Source organism: Scylla paramamosain, chromosome 37 (genome assembly GCF_035594125.1).
Source record: "Scylla paramamosain isolate STU-SP2022 chromosome 37, ASM3559412v1, whole genome shotgun sequence".
Lineage (NCBI taxonomy): Eukaryota > Metazoa > Arthropoda > Malacostraca > Decapoda > Portunidae > Scylla > Scylla paramamosain.
In genome coordinates this window covers 2,332,501-2,342,500 of record NC_087187.1, presented here as the reverse complement: position 1 = coordinate 2,342,500, position 10,000 = coordinate 2,332,501, and the positions used below count along the sequence as shown (strand labels likewise).

The 10,000-nt window shown below is 50.3% G+C and overlaps 2 protein-coding genes across 4 annotated transcripts in view; one reads left to right on the top strand and one right to left on the bottom strand.

The window, feature by feature from the left end:
* The window catches only part of LOC135091323 (ninein-like protein), a 68,025-nt gene extending 65,563 nt beyond the window's left edge, over window positions 1-2,462 (bottom strand). The window contains exon 1 of the mRNA XM_063988856.1: window positions 2,365-2,462. The gene's annotated coding sequence lies outside the window, so the exon portion shown is untranslated. The remainder of the gene's footprint in view (window positions 1-2,364) is intronic.
* LOC135091326 (GTP-binding protein REM 1-like) overlaps window positions 1-10,000 on the top strand; it is an 86,002-nt gene that overhangs the window by 14,121 nt on the left and 61,881 nt on the right. The window lies entirely within an intron of this gene.

Below are 10,000 nucleotides of genomic sequence, written 5' to 3'. Positions count from 1 at the left end.
ATGAATCTTTTGCGAGACAAGGTTCAGCTATCTGGGTTCAAAATCACATTACATTCAAAATTACATTACATTACAAGGTTCAAAACTATGAAATAAACTTTTTAATGAAACTATAGAGTTCAGGGTTCGAAATCAATAAATGAATCTTTTGCGAAACAAGGTTCAGGCATGAGGGTTCGAAACAGTGAACATTTGAGCGTTACAATGTTCGAAGCTATGAAATGAACAAGACAAATGAGACAATTTTTTTTAGTGTTCGAGATTAATAAACATATCCCCATCAGCACAGGATTCAAACTTCATGGTTCAAACCTCTGAATCCTTAGCGATACAGGGTTCGAAACTACGAAATGAACCCTCAATAACACAACCGCACTTGACAAACACTGGGTTCAATCAAATCTTGCAAGTCAAAGCAATCAGCCGAGCCTTTAGTACACCAAAGTTTAGAGTTCGAAGCAATTAAACGAAGCCTCAGCAACACACGGATCGGGTTTCAAGGTTTCGAAACAACGAATCCTGGCCGCAGATTTAATAACGGAAGATTTTCAATGACGCCTAGAAAACGGAACAAAGGCCTTGGAATCGGAGTCAAAAGAAAAAATGAAGCTTCGAAACAGTGGTGGCTGGACACAAAGACGAGTCACAGACAACAATGGCGACCGCGACTGTCTTGAAAAAGTAATAGCGAAACATTTAACGAAACTGTCTCACGGGGAACGAATGAATTTATGAATGAATGAAGGAAGGAAGGAAGGAAGGAGTGAGTGAATGAATGCTTCGAAACTTGATATGTAAAACGAAACATTTAACGAAACTCTCACAGGTAACTAATGAATGAGTGAATGAATGGATGGATGAAAGAATGAATATATGAATTAATGTGAATCTTTAGAAACTGAATGTGAAGAAATTAATAATCAATAATATGAAAAAGAGGAAATAATATAGTGACGGTGATGAATAACTTAATGCAAAACTATCGAGAGAATAAGTGAATGAATGAATGAAGAATATGAATGAAGAACAAGTGAAGAAAGCAAACGAATAACAAAGAAAAAGATAAAACACATCACATGAATGAACAGAATGAATGACTGAACGAGTGAACGAATGAATGAAACACGTGAACACTTACAAGTTTACATAGATCGAAATGAAGAACCGTGAATAATTATAATGAAAAAAAACAGACCACGAGGAAATCTAATTAACCAGAAAAGCATAACAATAATGAAAAAGAAGACCCTGGTGATAATGAGAGGAAATAAGGGTGAATTATGAGAGGAGAGGAGAGGAGAGGAGAGGAGAGAAGAGAAAGGAGATAAAAGGAGAGGAGAGGAAAGGAGAGGGAGGGAGATGGAGACGTAAGGAGAGGGGGGAAAGAGAGGAAGGGAGAGGGAGAAAGGAGAGTAAAGGAAGGAGTGCAGGGAAGAGGAGAGGAAGAGAGAAAGAGAGCGGGAGATGAAGAAAAGGAAGGGAAACGATAAGAGGAAGGGAGAGGAGAGGAGAGGAAAAGAAGAGAGAGAGAGAGAGAGAGAGAGAGAGAGAGAGAGAGAGAGAGAGAGAGAGAGAGAGAGAGAGAGAGAGAGAGAGAGAGAGAGAGAGAGAGAGAGAGAGTTGCGTGGCTGGCTCGTTACAAGTTGGACCATTTAAAGACGAAAAATAAAAGTTAAGGAAAGTTTGCAAAAACAACACACACACACACACACACACACACACAAAAGGCATCAGGACTAAACACAAATCAGGGTAAATAAAGTCCGTGACCTTGACCTTCGTGAGTGTGGTGCCCTTAGCCCTCAGCCACTCCAAGGTCACTGCCAGCTGATCAAGTTGTGGCGCTGAAGCTGATTGACTGAGTTCATAAGATTTTTTTTAGGTAAGATATGTAACTTATCTGACTGACTACTTGACTGACTGATTGGCTGACTGACTGATTGACTGAATGGCCGACTGATTGAGTGATTGAATGATTGAGTGATTAATTAACAAAGGGACTAATTCATCAACTGGCTGACTGACTGACTGAATGAAAGACTAATAGACTGACTGACTGACTGACTGACTGATTGATTCACTAACTGGTTTGCGGACTGACTGAATGCCTAACCTAACCTAACCTAACCTAACCTAACCTAACCTAACCTAACCTAACTGACTAACAAAGTGCCTAACAAATTGAATAGCTATCTGAATAACAAACAAACTACACTACCATCACAAAGTCACACCACACCACACCACACCACAAATAGACACATACATACACCAGTCAGCCTAGGTTACGAACACACCACAAACAGACACCAACACACAAACACACACCACCACCACAACACCACAAACAAGGCCAGAATTTACCTCCCATCCAGCACAGCATACCAATACAAGTCACACGAAGCCTCCAGAGGTCACCACCACCACCACCACCACCGCTATCACCTCCTCCTACGCGGGCGAAAAAAGACTCGGAAATGAGGCTTCGAACCTTATCTCAAAGTAACAATGAACCAGTGAACCAGACAAGTATGGGTTCACTCTCCCCCCTCCCTCTCCCCTCCCTCCTCCTCTCTCTCTCCCTTCCATCGACTTCGGAGGAAAAGGTGAAGATGAAACGGGGAAGTGGGTGAAGAGAACGAAGAAGAGGAGGAAGAGAAGGAAGAAGGAGAGGAGGAGGAGTAAAAGGAATGAAAAGAGGGGCATATAAAAGGCGAGGAAGAGAGGGAGGGAGGGATAAAGAAAGACGGAAAAGGAAATGGTTGGAGAAGTGGAGAGAAGATAGGAAAGGACTGAATAAAAGGAGAGGGAGGGGCGTACACGAAAGGAGAATGGGAGAGAAGGATAAAAGAGTAAAGAGAGGAAGAAATGAAGTGAGTAATAAAAGAACAGAAGAAATAAAAGTGATGGAAAAGATATTGGTAAAGGGAAGAAGGGAAGGGAAAGGAAGAATGAGAGAACAACAAATAAAAGAGAAAATATAAAAGATAGATGAATGAAAATGGAAAAGAAGAAAATGCAATAAAGGAAGAATAAAAGAATAGAAAAATAAGAATAAGAAGACAAGGAAAGAATAAAAGAGAATAAAAGGAGAGAGAGAGAGAGAGAGAGAGAGAGAGAGAGAGAGAGAGAGAGAGAGAGAGAGAGAGAGAGAGAGAGAGAGAGAGAGATATTGTGCCAGGAGAAGCAAAAACAAAGGAGGTAGAGATAAAGAGGGAGAAAACAAAAGAAGGGAGAGACGGAGGGAGATTAGAGAGAGAGAGAGAGAGGGAGAGAAAGGAAAGGAGGGAGGGAAGGAAGGGAGACAGGGAGGGAAAGCGGAAGGCAGAAAATCAGATAAACAGAGAGAGAGAGAGAGAGAGAGAGAGAGAGAGAGAGAGAGAGAGAGAGAGAGAGAGAGAGAGAGAGAGAGAAGAGAGAGTGACAACTGGTAATAAAGAAATAAAATCATTCCAATTATTATTTGAAGGAAGAAAGAAGGAAAGGAGGAGGAGGAGGAGGAGGAGGAGGAGGAGGAGGAGATGAAAGAAAGAAAGAATAAACGATGAGAAAAAGTTACGAAGAAAAAGAGAAGGGATAAAGGAAACACACACACACACACACACACACACACACACACACACACACACACACACACACACACACACACACACACACGCACGCACACACATACAGAAAACAAAGATTATAACGAAATTTTAAGGGAAAATAAAAGAAAGAGAAAATACTTGAAAAATTAGTCGTCAGGAAGGAGGAGGAGGAGGAGGAGGAGGAGGAGGAGGAGGAGGAGGAGGAGAAGGAGGAGGAGGAGGAAGAAGAAGATAACAAGACCTTCGGGTAATCTTTAATCTATCAACACCTCAAGGAAAGAAGGGGAGGAGGAGGAGGACGAGGAGGAGGAGGAGGAGGAGGAGAGGAAGGAGGAGGAGGAGGAGGAGGAGGAGGGGAGAGAAGCGGGAAAATATAATAAAGAAAAGACTCAGTAAGGAAAAAAAAAAGAAAAACAGGGTGGAGCTAGAGGAGGAAGAGAAGAAGAAGAAGAAGAAGAAGAAGAAGAAGAAGAAGAAGAAGAAGAAGAAAAAGAAGATAAAAATATATAGCATGGAAGAGAGAGAGAGAGAGAGAGAGAGAGAGAGAGAGAGAGAGAGAGAGAGAGAGAGAGAGAGGTTATTAGTGAAGGTAAGCCCAGGTGAACCTACTCATCTGTTTTGTATTTCCTGCCTCACGCTCACTGGCTAGAAAGAGTGACGTCATAACTTTCCTCCCATCTCATTGGCTGGAAATGAAGACGCCGCTGTTTCTCTCTCCTCTGATTGGCTTAAGGTATGACGTCATGAGTTCTCGGATGCTGATTGGTTCCCTCTTCGTCCCCAGTACTGTAATTAACACGTGCACGGAGGAGAGATAAACAGGTGTGTGTGTGTGTGTGTGTGTGTGTGTGTGTGTGTGTGTGTGTGTGTGTGTGTCATTATTATTATTATTATTATTATTATTGTTGTTATTATTATTATTATTATTATTTTAGTTGTGTTGATAATTTTCCTTTTCTCTGTGGGACGACTTGCTCGTCGTGTAGGTGCCCATGTGCCATCTACGTCGTGGGGAAGGCAATGGACACACTGAAGTAAAGTAGGTCCTTTATTCTATGCTAGGAAGAAAGTACAGGCCGGGTTGCGAGGGGACGCTGCTGTCCTGAGGCAAGCCGTGAGAGCACTGAGGTGCGATGCGCGGGAACTAAGGTGCCAACTCGGCTTTATTGTATAATATTGCAAACGCATCGCTGCCTCTCACAAGTACTTATGAAATACTATCCTACATCTCCCTCCCCCCTTCACGCTCATAGCACGCAGTGTCTTGAGCGTCTCTCCTGCCCTTGATGCGTGCTGAGCGGCGAGGCAGAGCGGGCTGGGGTGACTCTGCTCCAGGTGGGGTGGCGTCCGTGGGCGGCAGGTCCTTGGACGGGGACATGGACGGGCGAAGGAAGCGGCGGTTCCTCCACCAGATACGACCGCTGGGCATCTTGACGAGGTAGTCACGGGACTTGCCAATGCCCATGACGGTGCCGACCTTATCCCAGCGCTTCGTCGTTGGGTCTTGGACACGGACTACAGCGTCGAGCTCGAGCGGTGGGAGAGGCCGGGCATGTGCGTCGTATCGGTCTGTATCATCTTGTAGGCGAACAGCAGCCCGACGATCACAGCTCTCTGCTCTGGCCTGCCACTGTTTCTGGAAAGCCTTAGCGTGAGCGGGGACACAAGAGCGAAGGGGGTGACCGTAGAGGATCTGGGCTGGGGAGCGACCAGTGTGGTTTGGGGTGTTACGGAGCTCGAGGAGACCCCTGTCGAACGCCTCACAATCCAGGTGTCCGGTAGGGGCCACCTTCTGGATGAGGTACTTAACTGATTTAACAGCAGCCTCTGCATGACCATTCGATTGTGGGTAGTGGGGCGTCGACATGTTGTGGCGGATTCCCCAGCGCTCAAGGAAGGCGGCGAACTCCTGGCTGGCGAACTGTGGGCCGCCATCCGTGCGTAGGCGAACTGGCACACCTAGGTCGCGGAAGAGTTGCCTGAGGTGACGAATCGTTGCTGAAGAAGTGGTATCCACGCCACAAGACACCACAACAGGCCAGCCAGACAGTCGGTCAGCGACCACGAGGAAGTACTTCCCCGCGGTAGAGAAGAAGTCAGCTGACACTGACTCGAAGGGCCTGGTGGGGTTGTCGTCGCAGAGGTGGGGCTCTCGCTGCTGGCTTGGCTGCATTACCTGACACGGCTCACAAGCGCGGACCGTGTTCACAATGTCCGCGTCGATGCCGGGCCAGTACACCGCCTGTCGCGCTCGTCGTTTCGTAGCCTCAGCTCCTCGGTGGCTGTCGTGCAGGCGAGCTAGGACGCGATGGCGAAGGGCGGCCGGAACAACAACTCTAGCCCCATACAGGACGAGGTCCTCCTCACAATACAGGTCCTCACGTAGTTTCCAATATGGGCGCAGAGTATTTGGTAGGGCGTAGCGGTCGCTTGGGAATCCCTGCTTGATGTGCTGAAGGAGCTCGACGTAGGCAGGATCTTCATGGGCCGCACGCCGAAGTTCCTCCATCGCTGGGTCGCTGTCAGTAGCTGTGGTGGCAAGGGACTCGACTGCTCCCAAAGTGACAATACTCCTGACGGAGAAGCTGGTCTCGGCGTCCAGGGCGTCGTCGTCGATGGTCGGGTTGCTCACTGGGAAGCGTGAGAGGGCATCAGGGATGCACAACTCTTTACCCGGCCGCCACGTTGCAGTGAAGACGAAAGCTGCTAACTTCTCCTTCAAACGTTGCAGACGTGGGTTTTCGATGGCATCTAGTGTGTAGCTGTTGAGGATAGGGACAAGTGGGCGATGGTCTGTCACAAGGGTGAAGTGCTGCAGACCCGTGAGGTAGAACTTACATTTCTTCATAGCCCACACTACTGCCAGCAGCTCTAACTCGATCGTGGCGTAGCGTGTCTCCGTATCCGTCAAGAAGCGTGAGCCACACTGTACTAGACGGAAGTGTCCTCCCCCGTGGTCTTGTAGGAGGGCGTATCCTAAGCCGTACAAGCGCGAAGCGTCTGTTTGTAGGGCAGTCGGGAGGTCAGGATCGAATGCTGCGAGAACTGGTGGGTTGGACAAGGCCTTTTTGACATGTTCGAAAGCCTGGTCGTGGTCAGGGGTCCACACGAACGCTCTCTTCGGGCTCATCAACGGGCGGAGTGGGGCAGCAGCGGCGGATACGTCAGGAGAAAAGTCAGCCAGCTGATTTGCGAGGCCCATGAATGACCGCAGGTCTGTGAGGTTGGCTGGCTTGACAAAGTCCGTGATGGCGCGGACCTTCCCTGGGTCTGCTGCGATGCCGTCGTGAGAAAGCTGGTAGCCGCAGTAGGACACCACCTCAGCGGCCAGAACAAACTTCTCGGCGTTTAAGGTAATGCCGTGTGACCTGCATCTTGCCAGAACGTCGTTGACCCGGTGGAGGTGTGGAAGGTAGTCCTTGTCGTACAACAGGAGATCGTCTACTACCTTCACACACTGCATCACTCCCTGCAGAGCCTGGTCGCCTCGTCGACAGAAGGCGTCCCCAGTGGCAGCAAAGCCCATGGGGCCGCGGAGGTAGCGGAAGCGGCCGTAAGGAGTGATGAAAGTCGTGAGTTGTTGGTCTTCCTCGGCCAGAGGGATTTGCCAGTAACCGCACAAAGCATCGATTGTTGTGAAGTACTTGGCCTCTGGGTCCACACTTCTGATCGCTGCGAATGGCGTAGGCGACGGGTGGGCCGGGCGGGACACTTGGCTGTTTAGCTTTGACAAGTCGGTGGTGATGCGTACGCCTCCCCCGACCTTCGGAACGACAACCATTGGGTGGCACCAAGGAGATGGGTCCTCATCAGCTGGGGCGATGATACCTTGTGCCACCATGGAGTCCAACTCAGCCTTCACGTGGTCTTGGTATGCCCGGGGAATCAGCCGGGGTGTGTGGACGGCAAAGGGCTTTGCATCTTCTCTGAGGTGGATCCGCATGGGCGATCCCGACATAGGCTGCAACGGTGCCTTCTGCAGGTCGTCCTTCTTCACGAAAACGTCTGCATACTCTTGGAGGAAGTACTCCTTGGCCTCTGCAAGTGATGTGTTGGCATGAAGTGGGAGTGATGGCGATGGTGCTGGAAATGGGGCAACCACAGAGGCTGGTTGCCTGTGGCACTGTACAGTGGCCACTGGTGTAGCACTTGTCGACTCCCTAATCCTGCCGACGGTACTAACGTTGTCCGTTATCTGCCGTGGGAAGTCCTTCGGTATGATGCCTAACTCCCTGCAGTGCTGCCAGGAGAGCAAAGGAGTGCTAAGGGCACCTTGCACATCGATCCACCCCGAGCACGACAACTTGCCATATGTGAGCTCCGCCTGGAGGGAACCCAAAGCAGCAGGCATCTTAGACCCGTCTGCGTTGTAGTAGTCGAGCGAGGGTGGCGGTTGCAGGTTACGACTCGTGAGGCCCAAGTGCTGGAGATGTTGTGGGCCTATCACCGTGGTGTCGGCGCCTGTGTCGGGTATCATTTCCATGGTATTGGACCTCTCACCGTGTGTGACGACTATGCATATGGTAGGAGAAGGCGTAGGCTTGACCCGAACAGTTGAGTGGACTCTGCGTACATTACTCGCTTCCTGCTTGGAAGTCTCAGGGACCCTTGACAACGGAGACTGTGTTCGCACAACATGGATAGTGGCACGACTGTTTTTCTTCGTCTTCTGAAGCTTGGGTTTCGAGGAATGTTGACTCTTGGGGTTGGAAGACTTGCAGAGTTTCTCGAAGTGCCCATATCGGCTGCATGCATTACACTGGACAGTCTTGGCTGGACATTTTTCCATATGTGACCAGTGCCCTGTCTTGCCGCACCCGTGGCAAACTGCTTCCGTAGCAGGGCAGCCTTTGGGGCCGTGCTGTTGCTTGCCGCAATTACTGCAGGAAGACTGCAGTGTAGGCACAGCTGGACGTGCGTCCGCTTTGGTCCTATGGTCCGTCTTCTTGTCTTTCCTGTACTGAGAGACAGCACGGACCCCAGGAGGAGCACGTAGGGCCGAGGCAGCGGTCCTGGTGGCCTCGTAGGAACGGCACAATGTCACAACGTCCGCGAGTGAGGCGGCAGCATCGAGGGCGATGATTCTCTGCACTACTTCCTCGTCCTGCACACCAGTGAGGATGCCGTGCTTAAGCCAGGCTTCTTTACACTCCGTGCTGTGAGCTTTGCAGACATCAATCTCTTCCGACAGACTCTTGAGCCTCACAAAGAAGTCTGCAAAAGACTCTCCTGTAGCCTGTTTGCAGGTAGTGAACGCCCGCCGTCTCAGTGCCTCATTGCTGGATTCCTTAATGTGCTTCTGCAGAACGTCGAGCACCTCGTCGACGGACGAAGTGGAGCTTGGAGGCACCTGTAGCGTGTGCTCCAGCACTCTCTGAGTCTCGAGTGACAGGCACATCCGTAACTGGATCAGCTGTTTGGGGCGGGACAGGCTCGCGATGTCCACCATGGTTGCGTAGTCTTCCCATTTCCGCCTCCATTCTCTGAACTGTTGGTACGTAACATCCGAAGAAAGAGGAGGTGGGGGCTGTACAGCCGCTTTAGGAGTCGGTGGGGCTGCAGGCGGGCCTGACGGGGCAGCGGGGCTCCCAGCCGCACCCGAAGGCTGCAGTGACATCGGCGCCAGTCTTGTCAGCAAGGCTTCAAAACGTGCTGCGTCTTCACGCCGCTGTTCTTCCCTCTCGGCTCGTGCTGCTTCTTCCCTGTCTGCCATCCATTGCAAAAGTGCTTGTACATCCATAGGAACTGAGGGCGATGGAGGTGGTGAAGATTGCGGCGAGCCTCCCTCGGACGGTGCAGGTGGTGGTGTTGGCTTCTTTCCGCCTTTCGGCATCGCTCAGGGTGACTCTAGAGATTACTACGTGACCAGCCCCTCAACGGGTCGAACTGACACGAGTAAAAAAGAGAACACAAGGCTGTGCAGACTGTATCCTGAAGCTGAATGCAGTGTGTGGTGTGCGTACGTGTGTCTGTCCGTGTCGGTGGTGTGCGTGGGGGCAGTGCGGTATGCTCTGTGTATGGCAAAACTGACTGCCGCAGCCTGGGGGCCGGGGACGCTCCACTCGCCTCGGGCAGTGTCTGTTCAGACTCCGCAGCGGGCAGGGGTATGACAAGTGCGCTCTTGACTTGCTGGATGAAGTTTGCCGTCTACCTTGCTGTCTCAATGCAGGCACACGAAAAACACTGCACTGACCTTAGCACCGCACAACACTGTCGGAACACTGCACCGCACAACACTGTCGGAACACTGCACTCGAAAACTGAAGGGGTCCAAGCTAGGTGACGTGTAGCGTCTGCCGGCGGCTTTCTTCCTTTCAGCTACTCACTGCGCCATGTGGGACGACTTGCTCGTCGTGTAGGTGCCCATGTGCCATCTACGTCGTGGGGAAGGCAATGGACACACTGAAGTA